Source organism: Rhipicephalus microplus, chromosome 8, assembly GCF_043290135.1.
Source record: "Rhipicephalus microplus isolate Deutch F79 chromosome 8, USDA_Rmic, whole genome shotgun sequence".
Lineage (NCBI taxonomy): Eukaryota > Metazoa > Arthropoda > Arachnida > Ixodida > Ixodidae > Rhipicephalus > Rhipicephalus microplus.
Genome location: NC_134707.1, coordinates 71,207,161 through 71,224,940, shown reverse-complemented (window position 1 = coordinate 71,224,940; position 17,780 = coordinate 71,207,161). Strand labels below are relative to the sequence as shown.

Sequence of the window (17,780 nt, the reverse complement as noted above, 5' to 3'; positions counted from 1 at the left end):
CATATATCGAGCTCAAGTGGGGCGGCAGCTCGATGTCTCTTCACAGTCCTCTAGTCTGACAACAGGCAACAAGACCAACCTCGACCCTGAGCATTTGGCATTGCGGCCTTTCAACTCGACACCTCCTGGGCACGTGGAGTCGTCCACCCTGGTCCTGCCGGATGGGTTACGACATGACGCACGCCACCTGTCTACGATACGAACAGTTCCCAGTAATGCGCCACAAGCAGACGAAGTCAACATCAACACTTCCGGCCTGCCGGCGTACAGCCCTACTTGGAATCACGGGCAATGCAATATGACTTTCAGACCATCTGATTACCGTGCGGATCACCAGGAGGCAGTGTGCGTTGAGGAGGAATCAAAGATAGATCGGCCAGCCGGCGACCAGCTCGCACAGATCTGCGAGATGAGGCTTTCGTACGCCCCTGGTGTCTGCAGCAAGACGTACAGCGGTGGTGGCTTTAACCCCTATGGACGCCGTGGTGCACAACCACCAAAAAACATCCTGATTCCTTGTGACTGCAGAACAAGAAGAGGCAGAGATGGCTGCGTAGAGGCTCCTGCGTCAAATCATGATGCCCGGGCTTCGCAGCTTGTCCAGAACGCCGACGGCAATGAAGACCAGTGCCCCAAACTATACCAACGGAATTGCCTGCTAAGCGTGCTGCGACCGCTACGAGATAGCCATGGTGCCCGACCAGAGTGTTCGACAGCCCCGCAACGCGAGTGATCGCGTCCACGAGAAGCACCCCACAGACGAAGCCAATACGATGACAGCTTCACAGAATGTCCTGCCGCAGATGCCAAGACCGACCGTGAATTATGTTTTCTGCCACACATCACTGAAATTGCATACCCACTCTCGACACCAACCAGGGCACCTAGCGCGTATTTTGGGATACGCTTTCGGCAACCCTCGTGCGGCGTTTTACGTCAGCCACTGATTTCGCGGCCCGTCTGAAGTGCGTTGTCATGTGCGAGTTTAGCTGCTTCCCACAAAGAGTCTCTGCATAGTCGAGACCAACTACAGCGATGCAGCCAGTCTCAAGTTTCCAATAGGCTTGTGTCAGACTCCGGCACCCAGTTCCAGCGTGGCCGAGGCCGACCTCAGAGATGCTGCCAGTATCGACCACCAGATATACTTCTGGCAGATACCCGGACCTAATCGCAGAATGGCCCAGAGCGTCGGCCACAATGGGGCAGCCAGTGCCGGCCGCCTGAGTCTACAGCACTTTTTCAGGAGACATCGTGGCGTGCAAAAGAGCGACTAGCTCGAGGCAGCCAGTGCTGTCCACCAGAGACGCTTCCCCCAGACCGTCGCTCCATGTTGCATTGTGGTCCGGGTTGACCACCACGATGCAGCCAAGCCCGCCAACCAGAAACTTTGCTGCCAGCTCCGCGCTCGCGCAGTCATGGCCGAGTGTCATGACCAAGAAAGATTCTGGCGCTTCGGCGCGCTGATAGAACGAAGTCAGAATAAGAAGAGCTGGCCCAGGATCAGGTGTTGTCTCTTGTTCTCAGTCTAGTACATTACAATATATATATATATATATATATATATATATATATATATATATGCATATATATATATATATATATATATATATATATATATAGCGTCTCCCACGCTTAGCTCAACCATTGCCTCCTTTATAAAGATGCCTGACGAATGACTCGTGCTCCCTGCAGAGCTGACCTGTCTCAGTTTTGAGGAAGTGCCGAGCGGTGCCACTCATGACCAACCTATTATCACGGTGTTTTTAAAGGCGGAGCTCCTAAAGGCATGGGTCTGTCCATTCATTCATCCATTCATTCATTGTATGTATGTATGTATGTATGTATGTATGTATGTATGTATGTATGTATGTATGTATGTATGTATGTATGTATGTATGTATGTATGTATGTATGTATGTATGTATGTATGTATGTATGTATGTATGTATGTATGTATGTATGTATGTATGTGACAGCCTGCAGTTGCACTTTTGCCAGCTGCCCACTACTTCGTCCTTGCAAACGTCCAACTACGCCCTATTACCGATCCACCACTTGACCAACCATGAAGCAATTACTGTTGAGAAGTAGCCAATATCAAATGCAAGATGGTCGTGTACTTTATACAGGTGTGCGTTAAAGAATCATAGATTGTCTCACTGTATCCGTTCTTTGTTTGTACGTGACCACCTATAGTTCCACCCTTGCGAACTGCCCACTTGTTCGTCCTTGCGAAGATCCCACTATACCACATCACCGATCCACCACATCACCAACCATAAAATAGTTATAATGAAGGGGGAACGCCAGTGACGTATAGCTACCACTCACGATTTGTAGAATTTCTTGAATAATTGTATACAGTATTTGTTTATGTAACCCTCCATCGTTTGGCCCCACTCATCATCATTCCCTGCATGGATATGTTGTGATTTTTTTTACTTGTGGCCCACAGGAGTTATTCGATATCTGCAACTATACACGACTATTTCGGAGGCTAAGCAAAATGTCGAGTTGTTGCACCGTCTGCCGCGAGTGGTGCTAGCAAACGAAACTACTCGAAAAAGAAGGGGGAAAGGGTATGGCAGCTAGTTTCTTTCTTTTGCGGCAGGTGTCTCGACTAAAGATCATAGGCTCGATTCTCACACCGTCGATGTTGGAGCACCTCTAAAGAAACTGATTATGAGTGTCGCAAGCCTTCCGACTACGTCGCAACGTACGCGCACTTCGTTGTCAAAGGAAGAGACCTTTGGAGTAATTGACCGCTAGCAGGAGCAAGCTACTGAAGACTTGAGGTGCTTGAAGTTGCACTCTGGTGCGTACAACGAGACTGAAGCTTCGCTGCGACGGGACGGACGCGTGGGGACTATGACAAATAAAACGCGATCGTTAAGAATATCACACAGCAGTAGAGGTAAGTGCAAAAAAATCTCTATGAGTTAATTAATTTATGAAATTACTTTTATAATGGCACAAAACGTTTTGACACTCGTGCCGTTTTTCAACGAACAACATTACTGATGAATGGCTCTATCGAAAAATCACACGCTGAGTTTTGTGAGTGACGTGTTTTACGGCATGAAAGCGCCCCTGGTGCATTAAATCTGATCCAATCCCGTACTGGATCAGATTGGGCCGCGTAGCAGCAGCCATAAAGTTGATCGCGAGCACGAAAACCAATACGAGTCACCCTGATCACGATTGAAAGTGCTCGTGTGACGCCGCTATTACACTCAAATTAAATATACAACTGTTAAGTTTACTTAACTATGGTAATTTTTAAAGGCACAATTTGTTCGTTTAAAATATAGCGCCATCCTCAATTTCAGTATAGATTGTAAAAACTAGAAATAAAGAGAATATCTTTGTGAAATGGTAACAATGAAACACAATTACAGCGTAAAAAGCAACCTCTAAATAATGACAAAAAACAGTAATCATAAAAAGTTGGCGAGCGTATAAAACGTCCTGAAGGTACGCGTACTCTGTCACCTGTTTCAGGCAAAAGTTTGTGATGCACAAGGCTCGACAAACCATTTTGGGCTTGATGGGCGTACTGGGCTTATTCTTCCATCTGATCATCTTAGAACAAGTTCCTCTCAACGTACTTGCAAGCAAGTGTGGTGAGTTATATAATTTTTGAAGTCTTATGCCGTACAATGTACAAAAATATCTTGCTTTTCCAACAGTGTGAGGCACACACAATGAATATGATATAGATGTATAAAATATTTCCTTATTTCAGATACCAAATAGCAGCTGCATCATTACATGATATTACCAAAGGAAAGATAGTACTCAACCATTTATACAAAGCGGTGTTCGTGTTAGATGTTCAAGGCAGTGTCACGCCACGAGTAGATAGCCTTGCTAAAGACTACTCATCGCACGTGGCAGACGATGCTTGGGCATTCAGTTTCTGCGAAAAGAGAACATACTTATATTGAATTAGTTTCGTTATGTGTTAGTTGACGAAATTTCAGGATGTCAACTTGAGTACTAATAAGCTAGAAACAAAAGAGCAGGTTCAAAGATTTCAAAAAGTGCGCTGAATTAGCCTTAATTGTATGCGTTACAGAAAGGAAGTTAATAGGTAATATTAAAACGCCTAAAAAGCGTTTACTTCACGCGTGATTCCACAAATAACAAATGTATTCCTTTTGTTAATACTTTTTGAGCGTTTACGTTCCGGAACCACTGGAGGACTTAGACGCACGACCTGGTGCAGCGCGGCACATTATCTCATTTACCAGGTGTTCTTCTACACGTACTCACAATTCATACCACACAGTATCTTATGTTTCGCCAGCATGACAGCGCGCCTGCGTCGACGCGGGCAGCTCCCACGCGTTTCTGGCCAGTGCACAACCACCACCATTACCACAACGGAGTACTTCGTCAGTTGCCTTTCTAGTGCATGCAGCCAGCTGCCAACTTGATCATCCTGTCCAAACAAAGATTGCGGGGCTTTGCAGTGTAGCGCTGCGTAATAAAGTTTTTCCCATGACCACTTGAAAGAGCTTCTTTCGCCGAAGCTTCGGCACCCGCATAAGCATGGTGTTCTTTGTTGTGAAGAAAGAATAGGCTTTGTTCGTGAAGGAAAATTCGAGATAGATACACATAAACAAACAATAAAAATCGGTCTTCTGTACAATAAGCAGCCGTTCAACCACAGAGTGAAGCCACAGTTTGTAACTGCTTTCGAAAAAAAAACCTTCTACAAATGTCATGTAAAACGGTTGGTCCGCCTAAGGCTTGTAGCGTAGCAAGTAGAAGTGTTGCTTCGCTTCATTTGTCACGACTTAAGGATTGAGTGACTGGTTTGTTTAAATACCGGCACATTATAAAGCACTCAACAGTGTGATCAAGCCTACATAAACTTGGCTGCTGGTTGAGTCATAGGTGACATGAAGGTGCGATTATTTTTCGGTAAGTTAAGTTTGTGAGCGAAGTCTCCCAAGAGGAATGAGCAAGAAGGAACAGGAGGGCACACGGTAGCTGTGCGCATACCCAGGCAAAGTGGTACACTGTCGCCATTGCTCTGCAGTTATTACAGTGTAGCGAACTTCTCACTCAACAAACCAAGGTTGCTCCTATACCACTAGCTTTTTCAAAAGCAATCATGCCGTCATGATAACAAGAGGGCTACCTGCACGCGCTGGAGTGCGAATGCCTCAAAGCGTGGTCGGCCAGTAGTTAAAATTCTACGAAAGAAATAGTGAGCAATTTCATTGAACAATAGTGAATGCAACAGGTATCCCTCCAAATTCTAAAAAAAAATGTAAAAGTGTATGTAAGTGTCAACATATTCACAAATGCTACTTAGCTCATGCCAACGTTTCTTAGTCGAACACCTATTTAAAATTCAGATGTTACAAATTCTCAAGTGTTCACGTGACCTTGTCACTTTGTATAGTGTTTTGCTACGAAAGCGTAACAGTGATACTTTATACGAGCCTACGAAGTTTTTAAAATGGTGAGCTAAAAATTGCCCACAAGCAACGTCCTCTGCCTATAACACTGGGTAAGGATATCATTCGCGCTTTCTACCATTTATCTTCGCAATCGAAATGTCCTCGTTTTTCTGTTATTACCACCTCACTACAATGTTCTAATCTACGCATGCGTTCTAAAAACTATATGAAATCGAGGTAATACAGATAAAAACACTACATTAGTTACCCTTTCTACTTCAATGCCAAAATTAAAAATAGGTCACAAATAGGTTACATCTAAACTAAGCGACTGAAAGTGTTTATTTGCAAATTTTTAGGCCATTGATTTTGCCACAGACGTCTACAGAGTCACCATATATCAAGATACAATATTAGACAATTGTTTTAGCCTAATGAAGGGACTACTAGAAACCTTGCCATTAGTATGGTTCAAAGGACAGTCACCCCATTTGGATGCAGGCTGTTATGTTAAGTCAGTGAGTGTCATGGCAGTGATAACTGTGTGATATCCGTGCATATTTAAGAAACGCCGTAGTAAAGGCTCCGGAATTTTCGACCACCCGGGGTTCTTTAACGTGTGACGAAATCTGAGCACATGCGCCTAGAGCATTTCCGCCTCCATCGGAAATACAGCCGCCGCCGCTGGAATTCGATCCCGCGACCTGCGGGTCAGCAGCCGAGTACCTTAGCCACTAGACCACCACGGCGGTGCATCCTGCACGCGGCCACCAATGACTGAACTTCCCAGATACTGCAACGAATACGCAAATAACCAATGCATATGTCATAGTGACGTAAGGGGTGCAACAGCCGACCTTTTCAATATCTGTGGCACAGGTGGACCATTATCAGGTGCCCTGATTAGTGCGGGCGTGCCGTCCCACAGTTTGGCAGAGTGCACACCTTCTGGATTTCCCGAAATTTGTCTTCCCAAATTATTGTTGGGGAACTGGAACCTGCAGAAATGCATTTCATTTGAAGACACGTCAGACGCAACTGCGTCGTCGACAGATTCCTACCCCCGGTCTGCCCCACAAGAAGTTAGGTCGTCGAAGCCACCGCTCCCTGCTTTTACAGAGCGGAAGTTTTTTGCGCCCGCCTTTTTAGGCTGCCAGGTGGTGCCATTACTAATTTGCAGAAGTCAAGCTGCGTCACTTTCGACGGAAGAAGCTATAAGGGCAGCACGAGCAGAGGAGCAATACAACACTCCCCTACGGGCCATCAATGAAGATGTAACCATAGCGCCCCAAAGCAGTGTAATGGTTGTTTTAAGAAATGATACATTTAGTGACTATGAAGGTGTGGCAGACTGCAAGACGGATGTTTTTCTTAAGAGCACTGTTTCTGCGGCATGAGGAATTATCAAGCTGCGGAACGGGTGTGCAGATATCCTCCTCACATACTTTGGGAACGAATTACAACAGATTGTGCAGGGAACAGTCATAGCCTTTCTTGACGAGTTTCGTGAAGTGACAGAATTGAGCAGTCTCGAAGTTACACCAACCGATATGAAACTAACATCTCACATCTGCGACGTCATATTTGTCAATCCTAACCTTTCATCGATTCAACGTCGACAGCTATATGACCAAGTACGGGACTTTCGCAGCTGTTTCTCTAATAGTTCAAAGGTACGGCGCAATAGCATTACGAATACACGATTATAATGGACGCGACAACCACTCCAGTATGCCAGCACCCGTATCGTGTTTCACCGATGGAAAGGAAAGTTATAAAAAATCAGCTACGGGAGATGCTTCAAGATGATGGTATCCAGCCTTCTAACAGCCCGTGGGATAAGATGCCTACTCAGAAAATTGAAGTGGAAGTTCCCCTGACACATATTGCGTGGTTCCCGGCCCATATGGGTAAACTCTCGTCTTTCTCGACCGGCAATCCGAACGAGAGGACTCACCAGCTAGCGCGCAAACTAGCTACCCGTGGCGGTGAGCGGCCCTGTCATTGAGGTAGCGAACGAAGATGTATCAACTTCAAGGATCCATTGATTACATTCCACGAGATAATCACAGCTTATAAACTAGAGCGCAGAGTTTTCCCTCTTCCACACCCTAAATTGAATGAAGGAGAAGCAGTCACACTTTGGCAACTACAGATGCAAACGTACACACACCAGCCATACCGCATAGACTCGACCCAGATTTCTCACCCCACTGCCCACACTGTCATCACGGGTACTGCAATTTCGAACACATGCTCTAGTTGTGCTCCTTTAACTCGGGATCGCAACTACCAGACCAAACCTCCTTGGAGGCTGCCACGCCCAGCACGGAACTCGGCAACCAACTCGTGGCCATCCAGAGGGCCCGAAACATCGCCGAGAGACTCGACCTCTCGGCACCATCCTGGGCGCAGCCACCTGGCTGAGCTTGCGGGTTATTGGGTCCCGTTCAGTTTCTGCCGCCTTTGGACCAAAATAAATTTCTCACTCACTCCCTAACAGCCATTTGGCATCTCTCGTGGCGCTTTTCAAGAAGAGGGATAACGCGTTACGGTTTTGTGTCGACTACCGAAAGTTGAACGCTGTTACTAAACGGGGTGTATGCCCCCTTCCCCGCATCGACGACACATTAGATCGACTTCGGTGTGCAAAGTTCTTCTCATCACTATACCTCAAATGTGTATACTGGCAAATCGAAGTTGATGATTGTGATCGCGAGAACACTGCGTCTTTTACCCCGGACGAACTGTTTGATTTTAGGCTCTCTTTTTGAAACTCTGTTGTGCGCCGGCAACGTTACAACGCGTAATGGACACTGTAGTTTCCAGATTGCAGTCGCAGTGTTGCTTAGTGTACCTGGACGACGTGGTGATCTTCGCCGCGACACTCGAGGAGCACATGAAGAGCATTCAGTCTGTGTTAGACGTAATCCGTTCGGCAGACTTGACCATCAAGATAAAGAAGTGCCAGTTCGGCTTCGAAGAACTTCAATTTCTTGGGCACGTCGTCAACGCCCAAGGTGTTCGACATGATCCTGAAAGCACAGGCACCGTCACAAGGGTTCCGGTACACACTAAACCAAATCTGACCCTTAAGGGTGTAAATGAGCTTGTCGCCAGACGAACACCCTTTGCTCCCTATTGGGTGTTCAAAAAAAGGGTGCTGAGAAAGGGTGCAGAGCTCAGCACCCTTAAGAAAAGGGTGCAGAGCAAAAATTTTGAAGGGTGTAATGAGTGCACCCTTTAAAAAAAGGTGCTGTGATGTCATAACACCCTTTCAAATGGGTGCTGGAAGGGTGCTCCACATCGACGTACCAGTGGGCCAAATCTAGGATGGATGCTGTAGATGGCTAAAAATGCAGATTGCTGTATACTCTGTAGACCATGCTGAGTGACAGCCCACATACGGTTTGTTAATACTTGAACACATACATGTACTAAGTCGTCCACTTCACCCTGAACACGTGCACCATGGACGCGGCCGGCCCTCCACAGAGTGCCTTCCGCAGGCGCTTATGAAACTAGCACTGAGACACAGTGACATCTCTAGTTGGGGCTTTTGCATCATCGTCTTTTAAAACATAGTGTCTCTGCAGTGAAGCTACTGGTAAGTTGGCTCCAGTGTTTTGCTTTCTCTATGTGTAGGCAAATAGAGAATCCGGCACTGTTATCGAGAAGTGCTGCAATTGTGCCTTACCCTGTCCAGGTGCTGTTCCTTGGGTTTTCGTTATTGGCTGCTCTGGATAGAACAAGCTGCACTTCTGAAGAACAGTGTCGAATTTTAGATAAGCTTGTACTGTTGCAAGAGCAAAGTTAGCTTCACCACAAAGGAAGTGTGATTTGGCGAAGCCGCCGTTCTCCAGCAGTCAACAAAGTGGAGGCCCACTTACAGCTGTCTGTACGTTTGTGTACTAGTCACCAAAGTGCCCCCGAGAAGCGCTCAGCAGAGTGCCGGATGCATGGTGAAATGTTCAAGGTGGAAGTAGACAATATGTAAATATATACCTTAAAGCAAGCTATATTGAATAAATATGTGTGTTTCAATAATCATGAAATTGATCCCAGAGTGCGTATATGGTCTGTGCTACCCATTTTTGGTCCAGAATGAATGTAATCTATTCAAGGCCCCTTGCTGCACACATGCATGCACAATTTATGGATACTTGGTCACCATACAGACATGCATGCCTGCAAATTAAAATTCACAAGTTTCAAATACTGGTGATTATTTCAAATGCCATATACTCACTTTGAAAGACACACAGATAATATGCATTAAATACAGAACCTTACCACATTGCGCTCTTTTAAATTATGTGTAGCAGACGTGAGCTTTTATGCATGTGAGAATGCAAGATATTAGGCCCCAACAAAAATTTATGATAAATAAATTAACATGATGCAAATAGTCACTATTTTATTGTACATAGCATACAACCGAAAAAGATTGACAATAGTAAACATGAGCTATGACCTTCTACATCGATTGTAATGGTGAGATCTTTGTGAGTGAGGATCAATCTTCTGTTTTTGAAATCTTTTTTTCTTACGAGTAGACATCTTTTGTGTGACGAGACTTCTTTTTTTAACTTTTAACATTCTGACGTCCCTCCTTGCATAGTAGGTAACAAATAAATTATTTAGAACAACAAAATATAAGTTAGAGGCACCAGCAGTCCAAAGGCGCTTATTGAGAGTGTTGCCAGTGCCCACAAAATTGAAAAATAGATAGGAAAGTAGGTGTGTGGTAAAACATGTGGGCTTATATAACATGCTTTGGTCATCATGCTAAAAGCCTTGACTACAAACTTGCTCAAGGCTTATTTACAGCTCTCCCTTTATATATGTGTGTGTGTTTCTAAACTTGTACGTTACAAAATCACAAATATTGGCAAAGTAATGCAAGTGGTGTTGGATTAATATAATGTGATCATTCAAACACTTGCACAATCCATCTTCAGCTGCCCAAGCGACTTTGGTTCCTTTTACAAAAGTGTGGTCAGGGCGCTCCTTCTCTACAGCACATCCGCACTCGGAAGCCTAAAATAAAGACAGAAGTAATCACTAAGAGTTTCACAAGACAGACTGTCCAAGATGCAATATGCTTTGTCATGCTGGAGTGTTCTTAGTACTATGTGAGTAGAAGTCAGCAACGAAATTCGCTTTGTTTTCAACGGAAAACATGCTTGTTGGAGGTCCTCCAGGCAAAAAACTGTGTAAACAACTTGACAGTACCTGGGGGCCAACAGAGGGTAGCACGTACAACAGATTTCACATACAAAAACAAACAGCATAGTAGGAAGTAAATATATACACAAGAAACATCTGAGCAATGATTCAGCATGATGCACACGTGAAACATGAGTTAGGTTTGAGTAAAAAAGCTATTCATCAAGTAATTGCGCACATCTGATTTGAGCAAACCAAATAAGGCACTGAAGTTAATTCGGGTTTTTAAAGAATTGTAAAGTCCCAATAAGCAATATTCTAGTCTAGCTCTACAATAGTGTGTCATGTATGTAGTACTAGTATTTGCCTGTTAGGTATGCTGTAGTCATGAACATATTCAGTTTTCCTAATACCTAAAGCTTAGTATGTTGCAGTCCAGCTGTTCATGTTCAATAAATAATTGTTATGATAGCATTTAGGTTACAAAATTGATGCTAAAAATTTGGCAGACCCCACATACTTTGGGAATGGATGTTATGTGAAACACACATAACATGTACTTTAATTTTTTTATTGAGCGATCTTATAAAGTGCAGCTCAATATAAGTACAAATTCTCGCACACACATACGTTAAACAGCCGCATATGTTTCATTTGTTATGGGGAGATGTCACACCTTTGACAACATTAGCAGTTATTTGCTGTTTCGTAACGATGCCAACAGAAACATGGATATTAGCCACACTAGAAGTGGTAGGCTCGTATGAAGCACTGGTGTTTGCACTGGCACTCGCGAGGATGGTAGCCCTCAACACTGCTACACAAATACTTCACAGGACGGTGCCAGACTACAATTGACTTTGATTCGAGCTCACGGCTGCATCATAGGAGTGCACATGTAATAGTTATAAAATTTGATAGCCAGTACTGCAACAACAGTTGATGTTACACAAACATTTGAGACTATTTAGAAAGTGTAACCGAGGCCGGGCATGGCTCTGCGGTAGAATACTTAATTACCAAGCAGAATACTAGGTTTCGATTTCTGCTAGGACACTTGACTTTATTCTTTGCAGTCATTTGGTCAATGCTGCCTATGTCAGCTTTTTAACATGATAGCGTTGAAGAGCTTGTGTCGCAGAAAACCCGCCGCCGGCGTCTGCCCGTTGGTTGTGAGCGAAAAATCGTCTGTGCATCTGTGACCGAAAATTCAAGTTACCTAGTTTCCAGAAACTCAAAATTCCTACTTATGACCTAATGGAGGCATGCTAATTGCTGCAAAACAAAACCTCCAAGTCGTACTTCTATACACTCAACACAGGGCTTAACACACGGAAGTCTATTGACATTGGCCAAAAATTAACGTTAGATGTTCAGCGCTATTCCTCTTCCCCATTTCATGAACTACACAATGCCATGATAATTGTACCCTGCTATTTTTGGTGGGCTATATCGCACAAAAAATACAAGGATTAGGTCAAAAGAATGGCATCAAATTTTACCGACATGTCGTCGAAATAGAGACACAGGCTACTAGTCTTATTTATAATGCTAAGAGCATTCAAGGTAAAGGCATTGAAGATAGCTGGTGGCCTTTTTCACTATCTAGGTATCAATTTTTCACTATTTAGGTATCAAAGTTCTGCCATGTCAGTCATAGTTTACAGACATTGCAAGCTCAAGAAAAGTGTGGCTCTGAAGGCATCAACACAGCGTTTCGCCAGATCTTCTAAGAAGGCAGTCTTTAAAATTGCTAATGTTTCCAATTTTTTTTGCTATAAATTTCGTGCCTTGCATCCAAATGAACCTCCATCCTACTTGTTTTTTTGCACTCGTGCTCTTACTAACTGCTTACCTTGTCTTGTCAAGTGTTCGTTGACATAAATAGGACTACTTGATCTAAAAGAAAAGGCCACTGTAGACAGACGTAAGTTTTTTGTCTTATCCAGAACATTTCATTTGTAACATCGTTCATAATGCACTACTATTTTTTTTTCAAACTAGGCTTGTTTGTTCCTACTCTGTCTGCAGTGTCAATATCATCACGAGTAATGGTTTTTCCATCATCGCCCAAAAATTTCGGACAGCGTCAAAGGAAAACCCTCATCTGAGACGCCTTTGATGTCGGATAGTTCAACCTTGAATACAGTGTAAATTCTTCAATTTTCATCTGAAGTTGCTTACTTTCACCTGGAAGTTTTTTGTGCCTATTTCAAGGTGCGACAGGCTCTTCATGCAAAGCCTTTATTTCTAAAGAGAGCGCGTTGACACTGTCACCACCTTCGTTCCACACTTCTTGAAGGACCAAAGTTCAGTATGAATTTTGTGCTTGAAATCCTCTGTTTACCATGACAAACAATTCACAGGAAACATTAGTACTCTTGCTTGGCAGGAGTGCATGCAGTAATACTAACACAATTAAAGCAAGAAATAAGTGTCTCACCTGTGCAAAAGTGATTTTGGCAAGCACTGTGAAGACCACACACACTGCTGCCAAACTGAGGAGAATATGGAGAGCACTTCATATAAGTAGGCAGCGTCCAGTAGCTTGGTGAGGCACAGCGCATAAGCAGGGTGAACAGAGCTGATGCTTGAAACAATGGTTCAGAGTTCGCTGGTGCTTGGGCTCCTTGACCTTGTCAGGAAATTTCCTTGAGCAGCCTCACTCAAATGAAATGACAGACCCTGCCGAAGAATTTCTGCACCAGTGCAAAAAAATTATTTTAGTGAGGTTTGTCTAGACTGCATGCGCTGCTTGCCAAATTGCAGTGAATGGCTAGAAATGCATGGCCAACATATATTTAGTGGCACGCAAGTGAGAAATACAAAAAGGGCATGCTGCAGTATAAATACATCGAAAAGCATGCTGCTGCAGAGCTTTTCATGTCGATGTCATACGTGTGAAGTTTCATTCACCTTTATAGCTCACTCATGCACGAAGATGAAGTAAGAACTCTTAGATGAAGACACCCCCTTTTAGCTGTATCGACTGCGCATATTTAATTGATAAGCATGCATGAGTAATGCTGTTGCCTGCAATCAATAAATTCTGTTCTTGAAGCTGACCAATTATATGCACGAGTGCATCCATAGAGGCACATTTGCATTTCTGTAGTTATGATACCCATGTGATGTGTTTCTTAAGCAAATGCCATGCAATATGCACCATATGAATATTTTATTCCGTAAAATTGCAATACCACTGCATATACATGTCAGTATGCGCATATACATCCACTGCAGATAAACCATAAAATTAAAGCAATACTGACACATGAATTTTTTACCAAGGTAGTGGAGGGCTCCCGAAATTTCGACCACCTGGGGTTCTTTAACGTGCACACAAATCTGAGAACACAGGCCTACAGCATTTTCACCTTTATCGAAAAAGCAGCCAGCAAGGCCGGAATATCATCCTGCGACCATCGGGTTAGAAACCGAGTACCTTAGCGACTAGACCACTGCGACAGGACTTCAATCTCCCTGTTCCCCCGTGTAGGGTGATAGACCGTCTTTGCTGGTCTGGCTAACCTCCCTGCCTTTCCTTCTCTACCATATATTCTCATGAGTTAAATGAATGAAGCTTCCTTCAAATGGCTAACATTCGGACATTTATAATTTGCCTGAAATTGAGTTCACTAAATGAATATTGTGTGCTGCTTCATAGTGATCATTGACCTAAATTGTTCTGGTTGGCCAAAAAGGCACAACTCCACACTTCTAATCAAACAGCACAAGCTGTCGGACCATAGGGGAGGAAAAGTGGAAAAGCTAAGACAAAACATCAATCTTGAACCCCCATGCCATCACAATGAAGCAGGCAAGCTTCTGCAATATTGACTGGCAACCAGGATCTCAGACACTGCAGATAGCTACATAACATAATGGTTTTCCAACATGACGTAAAGGCAGCAGAATCACATATTGCCTAACCTGCTTCACTATGATAACGATGAGGCCATAACGTTATTGGCCTCTGTATGCTAATAACAATTTACCTTGCATATCATGTGACATTAACATTCAATATGACGTCATGAATCTTGCATACTACCATGTGGTCTAAGTACCAACAAGGTGGTTTTAGTGACGTCGGTGCAAGGCAATAAACAACAATCACTTGGTGAACATTGTTTTTGATATTATTCAATTGGTCTGACGCGTACATCTTCAAAAAACGGCAGTTTAGATTTGTTCATTCTTAGATAAATGCAATGTCTAAGTTTGCATGTCAGCAGCAACATATGCATGCCTTTGGCACGCATACTGTGATGTATAACCTTATTGTGTTTTGAGCAATAAATTAGGCATTCATACACTGCACATATCACAGGTCACTTGTAAATCTGCAGCGAGGTCACAAAGAATTTATAATATCAGATAAAGCGTTACACTTGTATTCGAAAGTGTCATTGGAAGTTTTGGTAGAACTTAGTTTCAGAATGTTTGTAGACGTATAGGTATTCGGCAAAGTTTTAACTCCAAATCGGGCTGCAGCGCCCACAATTCTTTTGCAAACCAGAAGAATGCAATGATATGTGAACAGGGGGGAACAAGCAGTACCACCAAAATTGCACTCGAACGAGTGAACTACTGCTCAACCTAGCGCTTGCACAGCTAAGGTACGGCTATTCGGCCACTCTTAGAGAAAATGTATTGACCCAGGCGTAATTGCACGCTTTGAGAACCACACCTACAGCACGCTGTGTCAAGTTTACGCACACTTAATTAAGCTGAATATCATGGTAATTTAATGTTATACGTGCCCGGAGGATGCAAACAGATTTGGTCATACAGGAAAACACATCTACCTTATAGTAGTCACACACATTTAATGATCATGTAGCTGTTGAAAAGAGGACGCGTAACATAGAAAACTTTCTTCATATACTTCTTTGCCACAGAAAACGGACAAGGCCGCGTAAATACCAACGCGGACACCACGTTATTCTTCTCCATTCTTCTAAATTAAATACGCAAAGATCTAATTCAACGCGAATCACCGGAATACTCCAACGCACGCGACACACAGACGACGCTTACGGCTTCCATGCGCAGTCCCCGAACGGCATCCGACGGCATTGCAAAAATATAGTGATTCATAGCGTGAAGAGCATCGCCCGCCGACTCACAGCCACACAGCGCACATTGCTTTAACCTCCTTCCCCACAGAAAAATTTCATCCGCGCGTAACGTCCCTGAGCTTAGACTTGAGCCTAATGAAATCAGACACGCCAGCAGGCTCGCTACGTTAATAAAAACTCACTTATCGTCTACCAGCTAGAAAAACCTTAGTTCAAAACGTTATTATACTATAGCGCTTTCGGTGTTAACCGCGGGAGGAGCCGAGGACGCGAGCGGAAGCACAACAGCCTGGATCGGCCATGCCGCGGCCTGGCCGGAGAAGCAAAAAACAAAGCGTCGACAGCAGAAACATCCACCTACCTTTTTAGTTTGGCGAGCGCTCGACGGTACAAAGCAGCCGGTCCTCTCTTGAGTATAGTGCATCTTCGTAACAAGCAGCACCGACAGAACACGAAAGACAGCGCAAGCACACTTTGAACAACATAAAAAATCGACTTTAAACACTCGGCACACGGCCGTTGCGGCCTTCAGGAAGATACCGCCATTTCTGTCCTGCTGACGCCACCGATCCGCATTTGCGCACATAATTTTTTATATGATGAGTAAATAGATTACATCTGCTTAAATTTTAAGTAAAAAATAGTACAAATAGAAGATACGCTAGTGTGTATTGCATAAAATATTTTTTACCTTCGAAAATGACAAAATCACATAACGCGTATTTGCGCGAAATTTGAAATGTGAAAGAGCGCGCGAAATTTGAAACGTTTGCTTGCTTGTGCATTTCTTATACCGATACCTTGTTAACATCTGTACATTGGTTAAGTGGTTAAGCTGGCTGTTAAAAACAGTGTTAAAGCGGTTGTATATTAGTAGAAAGTACAGGCAGCAAGCAAAATTTGTCACAACAAAATAAGCGTATTAGTTGGCAAACAATATTTTAGCTGTCTTTAGTGAATTTTTTTTAGGAAAATGTTTTAGTCAAGGCTCATTTTAACTTGCTTTGATGAATATTTCTATGAACAAAATCAAGACAACGTTTCTTTAATGTTATAATATTAGAACGTCAAAGTCCATTGCCCGCCATAAAAATTGGTAACACGTGTAAACTGATACATTGTATGGTTAACAAATATTTGTACAACACAAAAACTATTTTATCTACCTCGGTCTTGTTGGTTTGTATTTCTTTGCATTAACAAATGTATGATCTATATATACTGTCATGGACGAAGCTTTGTTTTCAATGTTAGGCGCAAACGAGGCCGAGAGCTCTATATGTGTAAGTCACAATCCTGTTGTAGCTCTACAAGCTGCGTACTCCGCCATTGGCTAGTGAGCTTGTAGCGCATGGCTTGGTCAGCGCCGGCCGTGAGGCAACGAGAAAAAGGCAGCAAGAATGCAAGAACCAGTGCAGAACTTACGTTCAGCCGGGCACTATCGCTATTCAGATATTCGTTACTGCGGTGGGGCTAATAATGAGACCATGGTGTCTAACCAGTAGACATATAAAAGCTGTTGGTTATGCTGTATGACCACGTTACTCACAAAACTTTGTCGGCGACTGTGCACCCTAATGGGTGCTCATCAGCACCCATTAGTTGTTGCACCCTTTTTGCACCCTATTTTCCACCCTTTTGATGTGTTCACCCTTTAGGTTCCGCTTGTAGGGTGCTGAGACGCGAATAGGGTGCTCAAAGGGTGTGCTTAGGGTGTCGGCACCCTTTTGACACCCTTAAGGGTCAGAATCGGTTTACTGTGTACCGACAGATAAAAAGTCAGTACGGAGATTATTAGGACTGTGTGCATAGTACAGACGGTTTGTCTGATACTTCTCTAAAGTCGCAGAGCCTTTCGAGAAACTCACGAAGGAAGATCAGTCTTTTCAGTGGCAAAATGAGCAACACATCATCTTCAAAGAATTACGAAAACGGTTGAAAAAGCCCTAATTCTTTCTCATTTTGACGAGACGGCTGACACGGAATTACACACAGATGCAAGTACAATCGGCTTTGGTTGCGTTTTAATACAGTGGCAGAATGGCGAAAAAAAGGTCATAGCTTAGGCCAGCTGGACTCTTACAGAAGTAGAGACCAACTATTCGGCCACAGA

The 17,780-nt window shown here is 43.6% G+C and overlaps 1 long non-coding RNA gene across 2 annotated transcripts; it reads right to left on the bottom strand.

The window, feature by feature from the left end:
• Positions 1-9,805: 9,805 nt before the first annotated feature.
• Positions 9,806-17,414, bottom strand: LOC142769145 (uncharacterized). Of its 2 annotated transcripts, XR_012885681.1 has the most exons (3): positions 16,029-17,391; positions 13,027-13,282; positions 9,806-10,454 (listed from the first exon to the last, which is right to left on the bottom strand). It is a non-coding gene; the product is annotated as an uncharacterized LOC142769145 (long non-coding RNA). The 2 variants fall into 2 exon arrangements; XR_012885680.1 differs by having other exon boundaries at positions 9,806-13,282; positions 16,029-17,414.
• Between the last annotated feature and the right edge of the window lie 366 nt (positions 17,415-17,780).